This window comes from Lynx rufus, unplaced genomic scaffold (genome assembly GCF_022079265.1).
Source record: "Lynx rufus isolate CCGP_SWC_20201006 ecotype Redwood Valley unplaced genomic scaffold, mLynRuf1.p SCAF_3, whole genome shotgun sequence".
NCBI lineage: Eukaryota > Metazoa > Chordata > Mammalia > Carnivora > Felidae > Lynx > Lynx rufus.
Genome location: NW_025814845.1, coordinates 51,465,429 through 51,482,332, shown reverse-complemented (window position 1 = coordinate 51,482,332; position 16,904 = coordinate 51,465,429).

Sequence of the window (16,904 nt, the reverse complement as noted above, 5' to 3'; positions counted from 1 at the left end):
TCAGGTCTAGGGTGGCAACAGCTCCCCTTCTGTTAGTAATCTTAAGATACTGCACCATCCCTGTTGTTTTTCCTAAATAATGCCCATACTTTGCTAAATTCCCCCCTTATTAACTTCTCCTTAAATCATCCAATGTGAGCATACCATCTGTTTCCCACTCATAACCTGACTTACGTGAAGGATGGCAACAATTATGAATCCTACTACTTACTTTTATCACATTTCATATCAGATGACTTAGATGCTTGTCGCTAGTTGAACGATGTATGGGATTAGACCTTAGGAAATGAGTTCCTCTAGCAAAACCTTTCCACTTGTGCTTAAGATGGAGTAGTAGGGGCTGGGTTTACTGTCTTGTATGAAACAACTAAAAAAAAAAAAAAAAAAGCAAAGAGAATGAAAGAAAGAATGGAAAAGAGAAAAGAGAGGGGAAAAAAGGTTTGCAGAATTTGAAAGCAACAAAGAAAAATGATTCCTGAGAAAAGGGATTCAAACAAAGTGAGCTCTAAAATGTCTCTCCTTTCATTTTTATTTATTTATTTATTTATTTATTTATTTATTTATTTATTTTTAAATTTTTTTTTTCAACGTTTTTATTTATTGTTGGGACAGAGAGAGACAGAGCATGAACGGGGGAGGGGCAGAGAGAGAGGGAGACACAGAATCGGAAACAGGCTCCAGGCTCCGAGCCATCAGCCCAGAGCCTGACGCGGGGCTCGAACTCACGGACCGCGAGATCGTGACCTGGCTGAAGTCGGACGCTTAACCGACTGCGCCACCCAGGCGCCCCTCATTTTTATTTTTTTCATTTTTTAAACATGTTTATTTACTTTTGAGAGAGAGAATGCAAGCCAGGAGGGGCAGAGTGAGAGACACACAGAATCCGAAGCAGGGTCCAGGCCCCAAGCTATCAGCATAGAGAACTGACAAACCACGGAATCATACTCTGAGCTGAAATTGGTAGCCCAACCCACCGAGCCACCAGGAACCCCTCTCCTTTCGTTTTTAAAGTTTCCAGGTGGCAGCAGAAGCAAAGGAAACCCAACCAGAGCCAGTGGTGCCCTGGAGTTGATGAGACAGTGCTAGGAATTGAGGAAGGCCTAAATGGTTTAGAGTTTTCAAGGCAGAACAGTGGTCGGAAAGAGCTATGCAGAGTGAGTTCTACAGAGATGCGAAGGATTCCCTAAGTCTTTAAAGGAATACTAATTGGTGAAGGAATGTGAGAATATGATGTAAGGGAGGGTAAAGAACCACCCAGAGAAACGAATGAACAGAAGAGCTGTCAGTCCTCACACAGGATCAGAGCTATTCATATTGTCACCAGTCAAACTGGAAAAATTTTCATTATAAATGGCCTGGGGTTAGAGTACTCATAGGGCATTGCATCATTGGTAGGGTAAAATTAGCTCTAGACTAAAGGCTACTCTGGTCCTGTCTAACAACACGTAAAAGTAAGCCTCAAAAGGCTGAAACTATTTACAAAAAATGTAATAGAATCCCAGAATGAAACTTAAGAGTTAAAGGAATATAAAAATGTCTATCAAGGCAAAATTCATATTGTATGATATCCAATAAAAGATTATCAGTCATGTAAAGAAGCAGAAAAATATGATCCATAATGAGGAAGAAAATTAGTCAAAAAAACCCCAACAGATCCAGAAATGACATTGATATTATAATTAATAGACAGGGATATTAAAAGTTATTATAACTCTTAATATTAAATGTAGGAATGCTCCTTAAACATCTTGGGTTCAAATCTTAATATCTTTGAAACCTTGGACAAATTTCTTAACCGTTTTGTAGTTTAGTCTTCCTCATTTGTAAAATGGGGATAATAATATCCCTTACCTCCAAGGGTTATTGTAAGGAATATATGGGGATATACATAAAGCTCATAAACATGTTTGTTATATAACATTTTTTAAAACCCATTAAATTTTATCTATAATTGTGGTCTCAAGAAACTCACATTATCAGGGAAGTTTACAAGGACCTCAGTGAAGTATTTCTGCAAAGTTATGAATAAATGACCTTTTGAAACAATTCCTTTGGAGACAATTTTGCCCAAATTATTTTGTGTGGGTGGTCTCATAATGCCCTTAAACATAGCATTTTTTTCTGATGTCTTCTTATTGAATGGATAGAATGATAGAAGAGACAAGATTTTGACTATTGTCTAGGTCTTTTCTTTACTATTCAGAAAAACTCAAATCTGGATTGACTTGAAAATTAAGCCTTTAATAATATAGAAAAGGATTATTCACAGTAGTTTTTTACAAAGACATTTTCTTTCCTCCTAATGGTCTTTAAGAAACAATTTTCAACATTTAGTATCATTAAATCCTTTAATTGGTGACCTACTGTCTGATGCTTGGGAAAAATTGATACAAACATTAAACAGAATGCAGAGATGCAATGAATCTCAAATTCATAGCTCTGTCCTTTTGATGGTTGTTATAAATGCTTAAAAATAATAGTGATTTACTGAGTTCTCAATAGTGAACTATTGAATACTGAATTATTCATTGAATGTCTACTACATCAATAATCATTATGTGAGAAACTGTTCTAAGTAGTCTCAGGTCTCTCTACTCACTGCTTCTGTCTTCTGTCCTTAACCTGATGGTTGTTTGATCCTATCCAAACTTTACCTATCTTTCAGGTTGAGTTCAATGTCTGTCGTCTCAACCAAGTCATCAATAATGATGAGGTCCTCTTATGAACTTTTGGCACTTATTTCTCAACCTGTCATTTCAAAATAATTATATACAGTTTTCTGATGCCTTTTCTAGTATTTAAAATTTGGTATGCATATTCTGAATGTATGAATTAAGATCTGTAATGGCAAGAGGTTTTTTTTTTTTTTATTAGCACAGTACTCAACATTCAAAGTGTTGAATCAATAATTAATATCTTTCCTAATGATGTTCTCTCGGACAGATTCTTCTCTGATTCCACTTTATAAAATGCACTGAAACACACATACTTGCATTCTTATAGCAACTCTCAGACATGCTAAAAAATTTAACAAATTCTGCTTTGAGAACATTTTATTTGATGTTCTAGACCATACATACTCTCTCTTTGTTCTTCTGGGTGGCTAAAATTATAAAGCACTTTACTTCTTCATGACTGACTTTAAACCCGGATGTGGTAACATGCCAATCTTTTCTAATTTTGAATGCTATTTGCAATCTGGATTATTGCATGCCATTTGGAAAGTACTTGATCAGACATCTAACTAAATTTCTCATGGAAGTTAAACTTTTCCACAAAAAGAGAGAGAATATGCCTCAAACTCTTTGAGGATTTGTGTTTGGCATGTCCTGTGCAAGTCCTTTACTCAGAAGGAATATATATGAGATGGATTGCTGCCTATACCAGATTCTGAGCTGTTTTAATCCATAAAATACAGAGTAAAGATTTGTCTATATGAGCGAGGCACTACAGTTTGTGGGGTACATGAGGTAGACTCTTGGTTATAAGCATTTCAGAGTACAAATGCTCACTCCATTCTTCACTCTTTTTCTTAAGAAACGTACCAATCCAGGGATGTAGATGGATGGATCAAAAAGAATAACCTGGGAGTTATTTAAATTCATTAAAAAGGTTAATTATTTTCAAATTTTGGTAACTGAACTCTTACTAGTAATACATTAGTGCTACACATCTTACAATTGGCCATGACATATGGTGCCAGTAGGGTCATTGAGAATCCCTGCCCTATGTAAATATCAAAGGGATTGCACACAAAAGGGTCTAGGAAGTATAGTGATAAAGACTGATGACCATGCTGTACTTAGTAGTCTAGTCTACATCTGAGGTTAAGAACTACTAGAAGATACTGTAGGTTTCCCAGCTCTATCCCTCTGGCATTCACAGCCTTGTTAATGCAAATGCCTTCAGGTTTTATTCTAAAGGTTTTTTCTGACTCCACAGGTCTGAGTCAAGGCAAGCCAGAAGCACTAGGGAGTTAACTACTAATGACTACCCCCAGTCCGCCCCCAGCTGCCCATGAATTACAAATGGGAATTGGTATATAAGTACTCCAGCTCTCTCTTTCCTCCCATTGTAAAACTCTAGGACATCTTTCTCATCCTCTGCCAAAAGTACAAAGCCAGACTGAGTCCTAGTTGTCCACAGTGTTCACCTGCTTATGAAACACCCTATATTGGCTTTCTTCCCTTCTTTGCCTCACTTCGCTACTCTCCTGAGATGTTCACCTCAATAAACTACTTGCACATAAATCCTAATCTCACAGTAGAGCTTCTGGGAGAACCCAGTATAAGCCAGACACCAGACATGATTATCTTTTCTTTGCACAAACTGTTCTCAAAGCTGAGCACACTTGAGATCTTGCAGGGCAACAATGAAAGAATAGCAAGAATTGTTAGCCCTTCAGTGAATAGGTAAATTGTAAATCAAGACTGGTGTCTTTCCCAGGAGTCTGTCTTCATTGGGCTTCACTGTTAAAAGAAAAAAAATGTTTAAAAGGTGGTAGAGAAAGTTAGCACGCTGAATCATTACATTTCATGGTCTAAATGTATTGTCTAGTTTTCATCAATATTTGTTTGGCACTATAGTAATAGACAATGTCACCCATAAGCATTTATGTCTGGCAACTTGATTTTCATAGGTTTATTGCTTAGACAAACTGACTTTGATATTTTTCACTGAGCTTGTCAGTATAAACAAACTTATTTTAGATTTAATATTTTATTTGATTCTTCAGAAGACAGTTATATTGATATTTTAATCTAAGGTGCTCTTTTCATTTCGGAATACTGAATTTATACTACCCAGAGATTGTGAAGGAAACTGAGTTTGATTTATTGTTCTTTCTGAAATGTAAAGGATGCCATTTGGTTCTCTGAATAGACAATATGAATAGAAACACCACTTGGATTCAATTCTGGGTTTTTCACTGATTTATAAGTCCAAGTACCATCTAATTAAGTTCTATATCTCTCAGTTCCTCTATATGCCAAGTGGAGAACACTACCCCCCATTTTATAGTATCAATATGTGATTAAAAGATTCATGAGATGATTTTTCAGAGAATAATGTCCAATATGATCTACTTAACCAACCAACAGTTTAACTTGTGAAAATTTTAATTTTGCCTTGAATTTCCATCCCTAAAATTCTGATAAGAGAGAAAGAAACTAACTATATGGATGACATTGTATCCCTAGGGTCTGGTGGCGCAGGGAGTTTTACGAAGTAGCTCTCCTTGCTGTTAGACATAAGATACCTAAGGTGCTTGGCCCAGCTGGGTACTGCTCCAATTGGTTACCTCTTTCTCTGTATTTTTTCCCCCAAGGCTATTATTTTCACCCCTGCTAACATTTAGACCACTGACAGTGAAGTGGCAGCTACTTCTATCCTGCCAATTATACGCAGAGACATTGCTCAATTACAAGGGGTACTTTATCTTTGAATGCATTATATATTATACAGTTGGGAACCCCTAAAAAGCTGAACAACGCTGCAGTGTGAACCAAGAGGTCCCTTTTCTAGGTGCTGGGACTGAGGGCTCATTCCATAGCCCTCTTAGACAGAGTTGTGGATGTTGCTAATAAGTAATTCTAAAGGCTAGCAAGAATTGAGGATTTCCCCTATGCTAACCACTGTGCTTGCCACTTTTTCTGCACCCCTTATGTGATCCTGAAAACAATTCTGAGAAGCGTCATTTTATTCCCATCTGGTAAATGAATTGAAGCACATACCTGAAGCCTAATGTATAGCTTCCCCGCCCTTAAGCTCCTTAGATTTAGAAGCAGATGGACATGGTTTAAATCCTGTTTTTCCTACTTCCCAATCAAGTAGCCAAAAGCTGTTTTCATAATCGCTTTCAATCTCATTTGCCAATTCTGAAGTATGGGTCTGACAGTAGCTTCCCGGCATGGTTTAGGACTGTTTAGTCAGGCCAAATGAACAAATCATAACTAGATGACATGTTTTGTAAAAAATAAATTGTAATTTTATATTTATTATTCACACTTTTAAGTTAAAGGAACATAGCTGCAATTCTTTCTCACTCAGAATCTCCAAAAATAGAAAAGAAAATCTTAGTGTATTATACCCAATGACAATTTCAGTTTCATGGAATGAAATGTTCAAGAAATTCACCTGCCTCCTTTTTGTTTTTTGTTTTTTTTTTAATTTTTTTTTTCAACGTTTATTTATTTTTGGGACAGAGAGAGACAGAGCATGAACGGGGGAGGGGCAGAGAGAGAGGGAGACACAGAATCGGAAACAGGCTCCAGGCTCTGAGCCATCAGCCCAGAGCCCGACGCGGGGCTCGAACTCACGGACCGCCCGAACTCACGGACCGCCCGAACTCACGGACCGCCCGAACTCACGGACCGCCCGAACTCACGGACCGCGAGATCGTGACCTGGCTGAAGTCGGACGCTTAACCGACTGCGCCACCCAGGTGCCCCACCTGCCTCCTTTTTGTATCTTCTTCTACCTCTCCCCACCCTTCCCCCACACACTATACCAATCATATTGACTTTTTAAATAACCAGGACTAAAATATTAAATCTCAGATTAGCAAGGTCCCCAGGTTTAGAGAGGAGTGAAAGTAATTGCTTTCATTCAAGTCAATTCCCTACAACTGAGAAGTTTGTTGGACAAGGTAATTTTGAATATTAAGAGAAGAAAACTGGTGAATATTTTGGTATTTCAGAGTTTTTAAAAATGAAACACTATATAAAGGCTATACCTGGGAAAGAGAGTTTATAAAATTTATTTTGAACAGACTTTCACAGAAGGCAAGTACTTTCACACAGTGGAAAAGAGGTGGGTCGTTAAGAAGTTTCCTATGGAGGTTCATTCCCTTTTAAGTTAAATGAGGCGGGTGATTATATGTGCTGATTAATTTTATGTGTTAACTTGGTTAGGCCAGGGTACTCAGATATTTAGTCAAACACCAGCCTGGATGTTAGTGTAAAGGTATTTTTTAGATGAGATTAACATTTAAATCAGCAGCCTGAGTAAAGCAGATTACCCTCCCTAATGTGGGTGGGCCCCATCCAGTTAGTAAAGGTCTTAAGAGGAAAAAAAAAAAAAGACATCCCACATGAAAGGGAGATTCTGCTGCCAGACCGCCTTCACACTTGAGCTGCAACATTGACTGTTCTCTGAATCTCCATCCTGTTGGCTTACCCTGCAGATTTTGGATTTCCTAGCCTCCAAACTTACATGATATAATTACATGAATTAGATGATTAAAGTGCATCTCTATGTATTTATCTATCTACACGCATTATTGGTTTTGTTTCTCTGGGGAACCCTATCTTTTCCATCCTTCATAGCTCTCAACAGCACACAGTGGGTGCTCAGCAAGGAAAAATGATGGGCAGCAAGTGCTTTAAGAGGAGGCATGGAAACAAAGTGTCTCCCACCGAGGACACGCATACAGGATGCTCATCTCCCCAGGAACACTTGCCCTGGTTCAGGAGAAGCCCCCAATCTCTCTTAACTGTTTTTGGAAACACTCTGAGACTTTTTTTTTATCAAGGTGATTTTTTTCAACGCTGAGTTTGATTTTTATGCCTTTCCATGAAGTTAAACACAGCCTTTTCCAACCCCTGCCCTCCCCTATTTCTTCTCTCTTTGCCACTCTCTAACCCCAAAGGGCATCGGATCTATTCCTGGCTCCACCTTCTGAAATCTATGACTGATGAAATTACATAATTAATAGACAGTTGAAGAAGTAAGTAGTAGAGTGCCAGAAAGTCCACACTACATTCTCTTCTGTCCCCTCACCCCCAGCTTTCCCTTGGACAAACACAGTTATGGCAGCAGATACAAAGGCAATTAGCTTTGAAAACTCTGGCATGCAGGAAGTCCCCATACAATAGCTTGGAACAAGGAGTGGTGTGTATTAAAAAGCTTTGTGAGAATTCACCACCATCTGCTCCTATCAGGACTGTCAGTTCTGCATCAGTCCCCCCTCTCTCTCCTACCCTTCTCCTACACACTATGGGGGTGTCCTGTGTTATCCTTGGAACAGCCATCATCTGGCAGTGATTTTAACATATGTGCAGCCAGTATTGCTGCTTTAAGCAGCTCATCAACTCAGAAGCCCACTGAAATGAGGAGAAATACTTTTGTGTTTATGTGGGAAAGGTTTGCAATAAAAGGGACCTCTGTGTTTTCTTGAAGCAGGAATAGTCATTCTGTCCAGTCTCAAAGTCCACACCTTACTTCACGTATACGCGTGGGGCACTGGAACCTAGGATGTGAAAATTCATTTCGGCTGGGTTCACGATAGCCATTCTTATTTAAAATTAGCATCTTATTTTTGAAGGTAAAAGATTTATACATTTGCCTCAAAGATAACCTGGAGCTTAAAATATTTTAGAGTATATCTATACAGCCAAACTGTATAGGAGAGGTATATTTTTTGGAAGTCTTCTGAAGGGTGGCAGATGGATAAGGAAAAAAACAATGTGAGAAAAAGCATGGGTCCCTGCCTTAGTTTTGTGAAATTTTCATATTGAAGAATGTTTAAGAGCTAGTTCTGTGGTCTTCCTTGAAATGAAGAATAAACACCTGAGCACCCACATCACTCTGTCTTTCAGAGTAGCAAATATCCTTCTATCTGTTGTGTGTGCCTGAAACTAGAATTACTGCAGGTAGCAAAAACGAAGAGGCTCACTGATTGGGATGGTGTTGAATGATAGGAGAAAAAAAGTGTGTGAGGGCGCTGTGCATGTTGCTCAAAGAATAGAAGGCTGATAGACATGCTCTCTATCCATATTTTGCTTAAGCCAAACAGGAGAGATTGGTTGTTTTGTAAGGTGTCAGAGTAATCTGTTGTCTTACAACGTGGAAACTTCCTAACATATGTTATCACTGGTCAGAAATAGGGAGTCTAAACAAAGAGAGGCCTTCTCACAGATTGTTTATTTTATTTTTAAATTTCTGATTTTGATTTTCTGATACTTCTTTCAATGAGCAACATAAGCCAGAAGAATTTTCTTACTGTGCTGATGAAAATCATTTTTGGAATTAAAAAGCCCAATTGTATTTTAATCAACATTTATTTAGTTGGTTTACTTTGTTAAAAGAAACTATACAAATAGAAAACTAAGTAGAATACTTTATCATCTTGGTTCCCTGCCTACGATTGTTGATAATGAGCTGATGGCTGTCTAATTTTTAGTTTTGGAAGTTAATGTGAAGATTTAAGGTATTTTATGTATTAAATGTAATATTAAATATAATTACATATCAAGTTTCCATTTAGCTTAAACTTCTCTAGTCAAAAGTAAGACATTTCATAAAAGGAAACCTCCGTAAATATGTGTGTGTGTATGTGTATATATAGTACTTTTCAATTAAATCCTGTTATAAATTAAGCACTCAGAAATTGGGTAACTAGCACTTCCAGGCTCATCTTGACCCCCAGTTCTTGGATTTCTCTGTATCCTCTTGGTCTGGACCCTTGTAGTTTTTTTCTTTTTTTCTCAGGGCAGCTGGACACCATTGTTTTTCTGCCAGCATGCTGACTTTTTTCAGAGATATGTCCAAGTTATGGTGAGTCCCATCACTTCCTTCATTGCTGCTGAATACAACCTAAATTTTAAAAACTCAGATGTGTAGCTTACATTTTAAAATCCCCCAAATTCCTTTGAACCAATGGCATACACGAAAAAATTTATACATGCAGGCAAGTATATGTTATTCTTTTGAGAAAAACAGGTATGTGATACAGATGCAAAATGAATTTGTGCTGTTTGGAGGTGGCAGGAGAATGAACTAATCCTTTCAGGGTAGGATTGAGCTGAGACCAATGCAAAGGAACACTTGAAGTTATAAGAATGAGAATAATGAGGGGCACCTGGGTTAAGCATCTGACTCTTGATTTCGGCTCAGGTCATGATCTCAGGGTTCATAGGATCAAGCCCTATATTGGGCTATGTGCCGACAGCACAGAGACTGCTTGGGATTCTCTCTCTCTTCCTCTCTGCCCCTCCCCTGTTCATTCTCTTTCTGTCTTTCTCTCTCTGGCTCTCTCTTTCTAAATAAGTAAGCAAACAAACAAACAGACATTAAAAAAAGAATGAGAATAATGAAAAGAAGAGGGTCCCAGAGAATCAAGAGGCAGAGGGATTAGCTTTGCCAATGAGAGTAATGGAGGGTTCCTGAAGACACGGGAGTTTTTAGAAAAACCGTGGAGGAGGTCAAAGGAGTTCATGTAAAACACATGCAATTTTCTCAGAAAAGAAGAGGGTAAACTGTGGAGAACAGGGAAATAAGAAGGTAGGGATTTAAGGAATAAACAAATAGGGATAGCTCCTGTCAGATGTGAGAGAAGCCAATGTGAGGGAAATGCAGTAATTTCTTTTTTTTTAAATTTTTTTAATTAGTTTTCTTTATTTTTGAGAGAGAGAGACAGAGCACGTATGGGGGAGGGGCAGAGAGAGAGGAAGACACAGAATCGGAAGCAGGCTCCAGGCTCTCAGCTGTCAGCACAGAGCCCAACACCGGGCCTGAACTCACGAACTGTGAGATCAGGACCTGAGCCGAAATGGGTCACTCAACCGACTGAGGCACCCAGGCGCTCCAAGTGATTTCTAAGAATTCTGAGGATATGGCTGAAAGGAGACAAACATGGATGGTAGTGATTCAATCTAGAGTATTTTTATGAGTCTTTTAGTTATTTTTTTTCAGGTCTGGAATAAGAGTAAATGAGTAGATAAGGAAGATGAGAAACAAACAGACCAGCAATTATTGATATCTCACTAAATTCTACGCACTGTTGAGAGATCTCACTGCTTCAATCAATCAAGGAGGTGCTAGGACTTATGCGGGAGTGAGGTTTGGCACTGGACGATCCTCTGAAAGAATTCAGGGATGTGTGGATGGTTGATAGGAGCTCCAAAGTACAAAGGGGAGCCAGTGAAATTCCTAACTGGGGGTATTAGAGAAGTCAAGGAGCTAGAGGTCCTGATGAAGCTAGAAGGGGTTGAAATGATAGTGAACAAGGAATGAAAAAAACAACAGAAGGTCATGATCAAGAGGGAGACTTAATATTAGGGTTGAGTTTTTTTTTTTTTCCCATTGAGGAAGTAGCCCAGGAAGTGATCCTGCTTATTGAGAGTTAAAATAGAAGAAAAGATAAGACTTGAGAAGGCCAAAGAACTCTGACTATTTTTTTTTAATCTAAGAATCTTTCACTTTTTGATGAATGAGTTGAGTAAATTATTGAAAATTAGCTAAAATCAAAAAACCGAAGCCAAAACCCAAACCAAAAACAACACAAAATCTGAACAAATCCCCAGCTAATTTGGTATGATTAAGAGGTTCCTGTGTTGTGTTTCCAAATCTCTGGGAAATGAGAGTGTTCTAAATGAATCTTATGCCTAAAACTTAGAGTTGCAACTCCAGATACAGATCCCACTGCATTCACAGCTCAAATTCATCATCAAATTTTTTAACTGGCCATTGTAGCCGTTCATCTGCAATTTCGAAAGCCTATGGAGACTACAGCAGCACTCAGTATGCATTTGCTGACTTCAGATGTTGATTTGAATACATATATTGAATCATCTTTTTGTATACCTGAAACTAATACTATGTTAGTTACACCTCACCTAAAAATAAGTAAGTAAACAAAATACTGACTCAAACACTCTGCAATACAGTAAGTTCCGGGTATGAACAGAAATGCATACACTAATGGATTGAGATTACAAACAGAAACACAGGCAAAAATCTACCAATTTCTGATTTCTTTCCGTTTTGCCAGGAAATTTGTTTTTTTCCGAGACCAGCAAACTGATTCCACAAGAAGAGCCCTCATCCTTGTTATTCTGCCTCTTTCCCACCTTGTTTCCATAACCATTTGTTCAGCCCACTGAAATATGGATTAGGGGGACCAAGTATATAATTATATTTTTTTCTGGCTCATTAATGTTTTCCTATTATTATTGTCTTTGAAAATTCACAAGGAAACAACTACCATGAAGGACAGTGTAAGAATTCTTTAGTACCTTAACTTTGGGCTTTTATTTGGTATTTTTATGATTGTGCATGAATAAGGATGTTAATGCCAATTAGCAGAAAGGAGCCTTTGAGATTTCCTACCATTTTCAATCTTTTCCTCTGAACAAGGTATATTGGAGATGGAGATAATATAGTTAGCACTTTTATGGCCTTGGTAACATGTTTGCTTTTACAGGCCCATATTAAGAGTCCACTTTTGTTTAGCTTCCTCTGCATTTAATCAGTCCAGCATGATTACCTTAATCACACTGACGTAGCAGCATCCTGGGGGATCCCCTTGCTCGAGTAGCAGACCTAATAAAACAATGGGGAAGGAAGTACCAATAAGAAAGGTGAAGTAATACCAGATGAAGGGAGATTTGGCTAAGACAGGCCTACATAAGAAGTGGTTTGTGGTGAAGTATAACTCCGTCGGTAGAAGCTTATAAACATGAAGAGAGCGTATCCCAGGCGGGGGGACACGTGTCACATCCCTCATACAAGAAGGGGTAAATTGGGATGATGTTGCCAGAACTCAATTCAGATGCAGAGGGCAAAGATGAAAGATAAAAAGCCTGGAATAAGATATTAACATAAACAAATCAGAAAACTTGAAGGCAAGCCCTTAAAATGAATAAAGGGATTTTCTAATGTCCTACTATAATGTTTCATAGACCAGTTGTCCTTAATTTCCATTTGTATGCCTTACTCTTTTTTTCTTTTCAGCATGAAAATATTTTGGTGCAGCTGACAAAAATGAGAGGCTAAGCAATTAGAAGATTATTAGCAAAATCCCCAGATAGCTTACAGGGTTCGTTTACAATGTAGATTCTGATTCAGTAGGTCTGGGTACGTCCAAGGTTCAGCACTTCCAACAACTTTCCAGGTGAGGTTGAAAGTGCGAATTGCTAAGTGGATGTCAGTTCCTGTCTTTTCTTGCTGCTTGCATATATCTACTAGTGTCTCCTGAGCTATCAGATAAGCCGCAAAACCTAGAAACATTCCTGGATCACCTGCATTTACATCTATATTCTTAGAGAGTTTTCTAAAAGAGCAGCGGTATATAAATTTGTAGTGTCCTTCAGTCCAGCAGTTGCATGACTTTTGTTCTTTAGAGTATTTTATTATAAGTTTATTGTCATAGACCACATAATAATAGGAGAATCAATATTGAGATTGTGTCAGGATGCTTGTATTATATTTTATACTCTGCATCTAACTGGTTATGTTAGACTAATAATCTTTCAGGACCCTTTCAGCTTGGTGATTCAGAGCCAGTGAGCACAAGATAGACCTATTTAGCCTAAGATGTCATTCCCTAGTATTTATTGGCTTTGAATAATAAATGCCGCTCTTTCTGCATATCTCTCTGCTGAGGTTGCTTTTTCCAGTGGGGAGATGTTTCTTCAAGATCACTTTAAAGCCTAAAGATTTTTAATTTCTCTTAAAACTACTTTTTTTTCTTTCAATTCAGATTTACTTTAAGAGGAGAAACCAGACCCCCAGCGCCCCCCCCCCCAGCCCCCAAATCAATTATTTCCTTCGCCTGGATTTTTGTTATGCAACCCTGCTAGGTTGCTCTGCTATGGGGAGGCTCACAAGATAAATTGCCTCCCTTTGGCTGTGTTGTTTTCTTCAATTACACAAACAGCAGCCAGAGAATCTGGAGATGAGAACTACAAGAATTCTGGGAGATGCTAACGATTAGCACTTGCATTATTAGTCTCTGGAGGTTCTTAAAGCTCAGAGTCCCTCCTGGCCTTGTCAGAATAGCAAAGCGACGCAGAAGCAGGCAGCAGTCAGGCATCATTCAGCCACCCTGGATAATGCTTTCCCCGGAGCACAGGACTGTTTGCCTCCAGAGTCCCAGGATCTGCCCAGGAATCAACAGACACTGCGTGGTCATGATGAGTTTAACTGTATCTAATCAGTCTGGAGGTCCGATAGCTGTGAAAAACCTTGTTACCCTGGGAGGGAAGACTCTCTTTCTCTAATAAAACAGAATGTGGTTCCTGTCCCGCTCCTTTTCTAAAGCACTCTCCTTTGTATTATTAATTTTTTCAAAGTACAAGTTTGAGAAAGTCTTCAGAGACACCAAGCTTATCAACTCTATTCATCTTCTGAGTGAATAAATTTCTTTATGAAAATAATGCTCCTGGAATGCTGTTTTGTTTGTAGCTCTCCAAGGAGTGAGCTTTCTATCTCTCTGCCTATTCTGCTCCATTTAAGAATGAAGTTCATAATGATACGATTGTCAAAAGGAAAGAAATACATCCTATGATACTGCGGACTGAAGCATCTAAGGAAGATATTATGGACTGAAGCATCATCTAGGAAAAGTGAAAATTTTTCAGTAAAACCTTTAGTAGTGTTACTGTTCAGGCACTTTTTCAGTGTGCTCTGAAGCAACTTTTTTGGAAACAGAGGATTTGCTTCGAGGGAAGAGTGAAGGTTTATTGACAATATGAGGTAAAAGGCAGAGCCATCCACAGACCAGAGAGGTTTGTTCACTTCCAGATGAGAAAACGGGAAGTAGACCTTGGTGTACCCTACATGATGTGAAGAAGAACATATGGGGAAGGTATGGGCTTTGGAGGTGGGCACATACGCCTTAAAACACACATCTGCTTTGTGGCTTTGGGCACATTTCTTCCTATTCATATTCTGCATTTGTACAATAGGGATGGTAGTACCTTTTGCACAGAGTGGTTGAAAGAATCAAACCAGACTAGTGGAAGTTAATTTCCTAGGATACAACCAATGACTGTCAATTTAGCTAATACTTTTTCATAAGCAGTGTTTGCTGCTCCTTCCTTCATTTGCGTCTCTTTTATGGTTCTTATAACATCTCATTCCAATTACTTTTTCAGAGGCACCTGGGTGGCTCAGTCGGTTAAGCATCTAACTCTTTAGCTCAGGTCATGATCTCACAGTTTGTGAGTTCAGCCCCGCACGGGGCTCCACACTGACAGTGCTGAGTATGCTTGGGATTCTCTCTTTCTTCTCTCTGCCTCCCACTTTCTCTCTAAAAACTAAACAAATGAACTTAAAAAATGAATGAAAATCAATGAAATAAAAAATGTAAATGAAATTATTTTCTCAAGTCTGTTTTGATTTTCTCTTAGACATAGATCATATCTTACAATATTAAGTCACTAAATTTGGGATCAAAATACTTGGATTCAAGAAGTATAGGTTTTTTCACCAGTGAAGAAGGGATGGGGATACTTCTCAAAGTAGCTATGATGATTAAATTGGAAGCCTTAATAGGTACCCTCCCTTGGCATAGTGCTTAGCACAGAGCCGTCTCCATGAAGATGCTGGTTCTTTCTTTTCTTCTTTTGCATGGTCAGTGCCTAGCAGTGTCTGACATATATTTTGTATGTGTAATACCATAGCTTAATGAATAAAAGAATCTATGGATAAGTGTGTGAATATCTGAATAAAAAAGGACATTAGGTAGAAAGAGATTTTGGTTCTAATTCTGCCTTTGACTTTGGCTGTGTAGCTGTGTGACCTTGGAAATATACTTTTACTGTCTGAGTTCCAGTGTCTGTCATTGTAAAGGAAGAATTGAGTTGGATGAACTACTTAATGTGTAACTTGTCTTTTAGGTCTAATCTGCATGTCGCAAGAAGCTGAGATATTGTCAAGACCTGAAGTTTTGACTTACATGAAATCTTACTTTTCAGCAATACAAAAGTGCCATTGTAAATGATAAGAGGACATGCATTCTTCTCTAACATTGTGAATATAGTAAGAGTGAATGCAAAAGAGTATGAGGTCCTTGAAAGATATCCACTCAATGGCTTCATTCACCTGTGTAATGACAAGTGATTAGTTTTGGATAATGGAAAATAAGACAGTAAAATATCAGTCTAACAGTTCAGACTTATTAAAAGTCACTACCTTCCTCTGAGGAATCCCTTCACAGTGAAGGGCCTCTGAGCACTTAGGATGCTCAGAGAAACATGCCTTGTCTACTGCTACAAAATAACATGTAAACATGGCACCACATGGTGGTTTTCAGATGGTGATTCTCAAAGTACGGTCCCTGGATTGGGGTTAGCATCAACATTGCATTAGCATCAGTAGGGAACTTGTTAGAAATGACAGTTTTCAGGCCCCACCCCAGATCTTCTGAACTGGAAATTGTGTGTGTGGAGTCCAGTGATCCATGATCCAGGTGATTATGATTCATAATGAAGTTTGAGAATCATCTACACGATGACCTGTTTATCAGCTGTTCGGAATTAATCTCAATGAAGCGCTTTCTCCTAAAAGAGAAGCTATGTCAGTATGTCACCTTATATTACCTATAAGTGTTCAGATGCTCAAAAACAACATCATATATTCTTCCACTTCCTAAACATAACAGTGATTCTGCACCTTTTTTTTTTTAATTTTTTTTTCAACTTTTTTTATTTATTTTTGGGACAGAGAGAGACAGAGCACGAATGGGGGAGGGGCAGAGAGAGAGGGAGACACAGAATCGGAAACAGGCTCCAGGCTCTGAGCCATCAGCCCAGAGCCCGACGCGGGGCTCGAACTCACGGACCGCGAGATCGTGACCTGGCTGAAGTCGGATGCTTAACCGACTGCGCCACCCAGGCGCCCCTCTGCACCTTTTTTAAGGGAAGACTAGCAAAGTTATCTGGTTTGAAAATTAGGGAGGTCATTTATTTTTACCTACAGTTAGCACAGGTACATGTATTCTCTCTTTTTCTCTTTTTTTTTCAAAAATTTGCTCTCAAATATTTAGGGTAAACAAGACTTCTGAAGATTTTGAGATGAAATCACTTTGTTTCACATACCACAGCCCCAGCGTCTATGGTGCCTTTGAACTTGGTGTCCACAAAAGCTTCTCCTCATCCCATTCCCTTTTGTCTTTGTTGAGG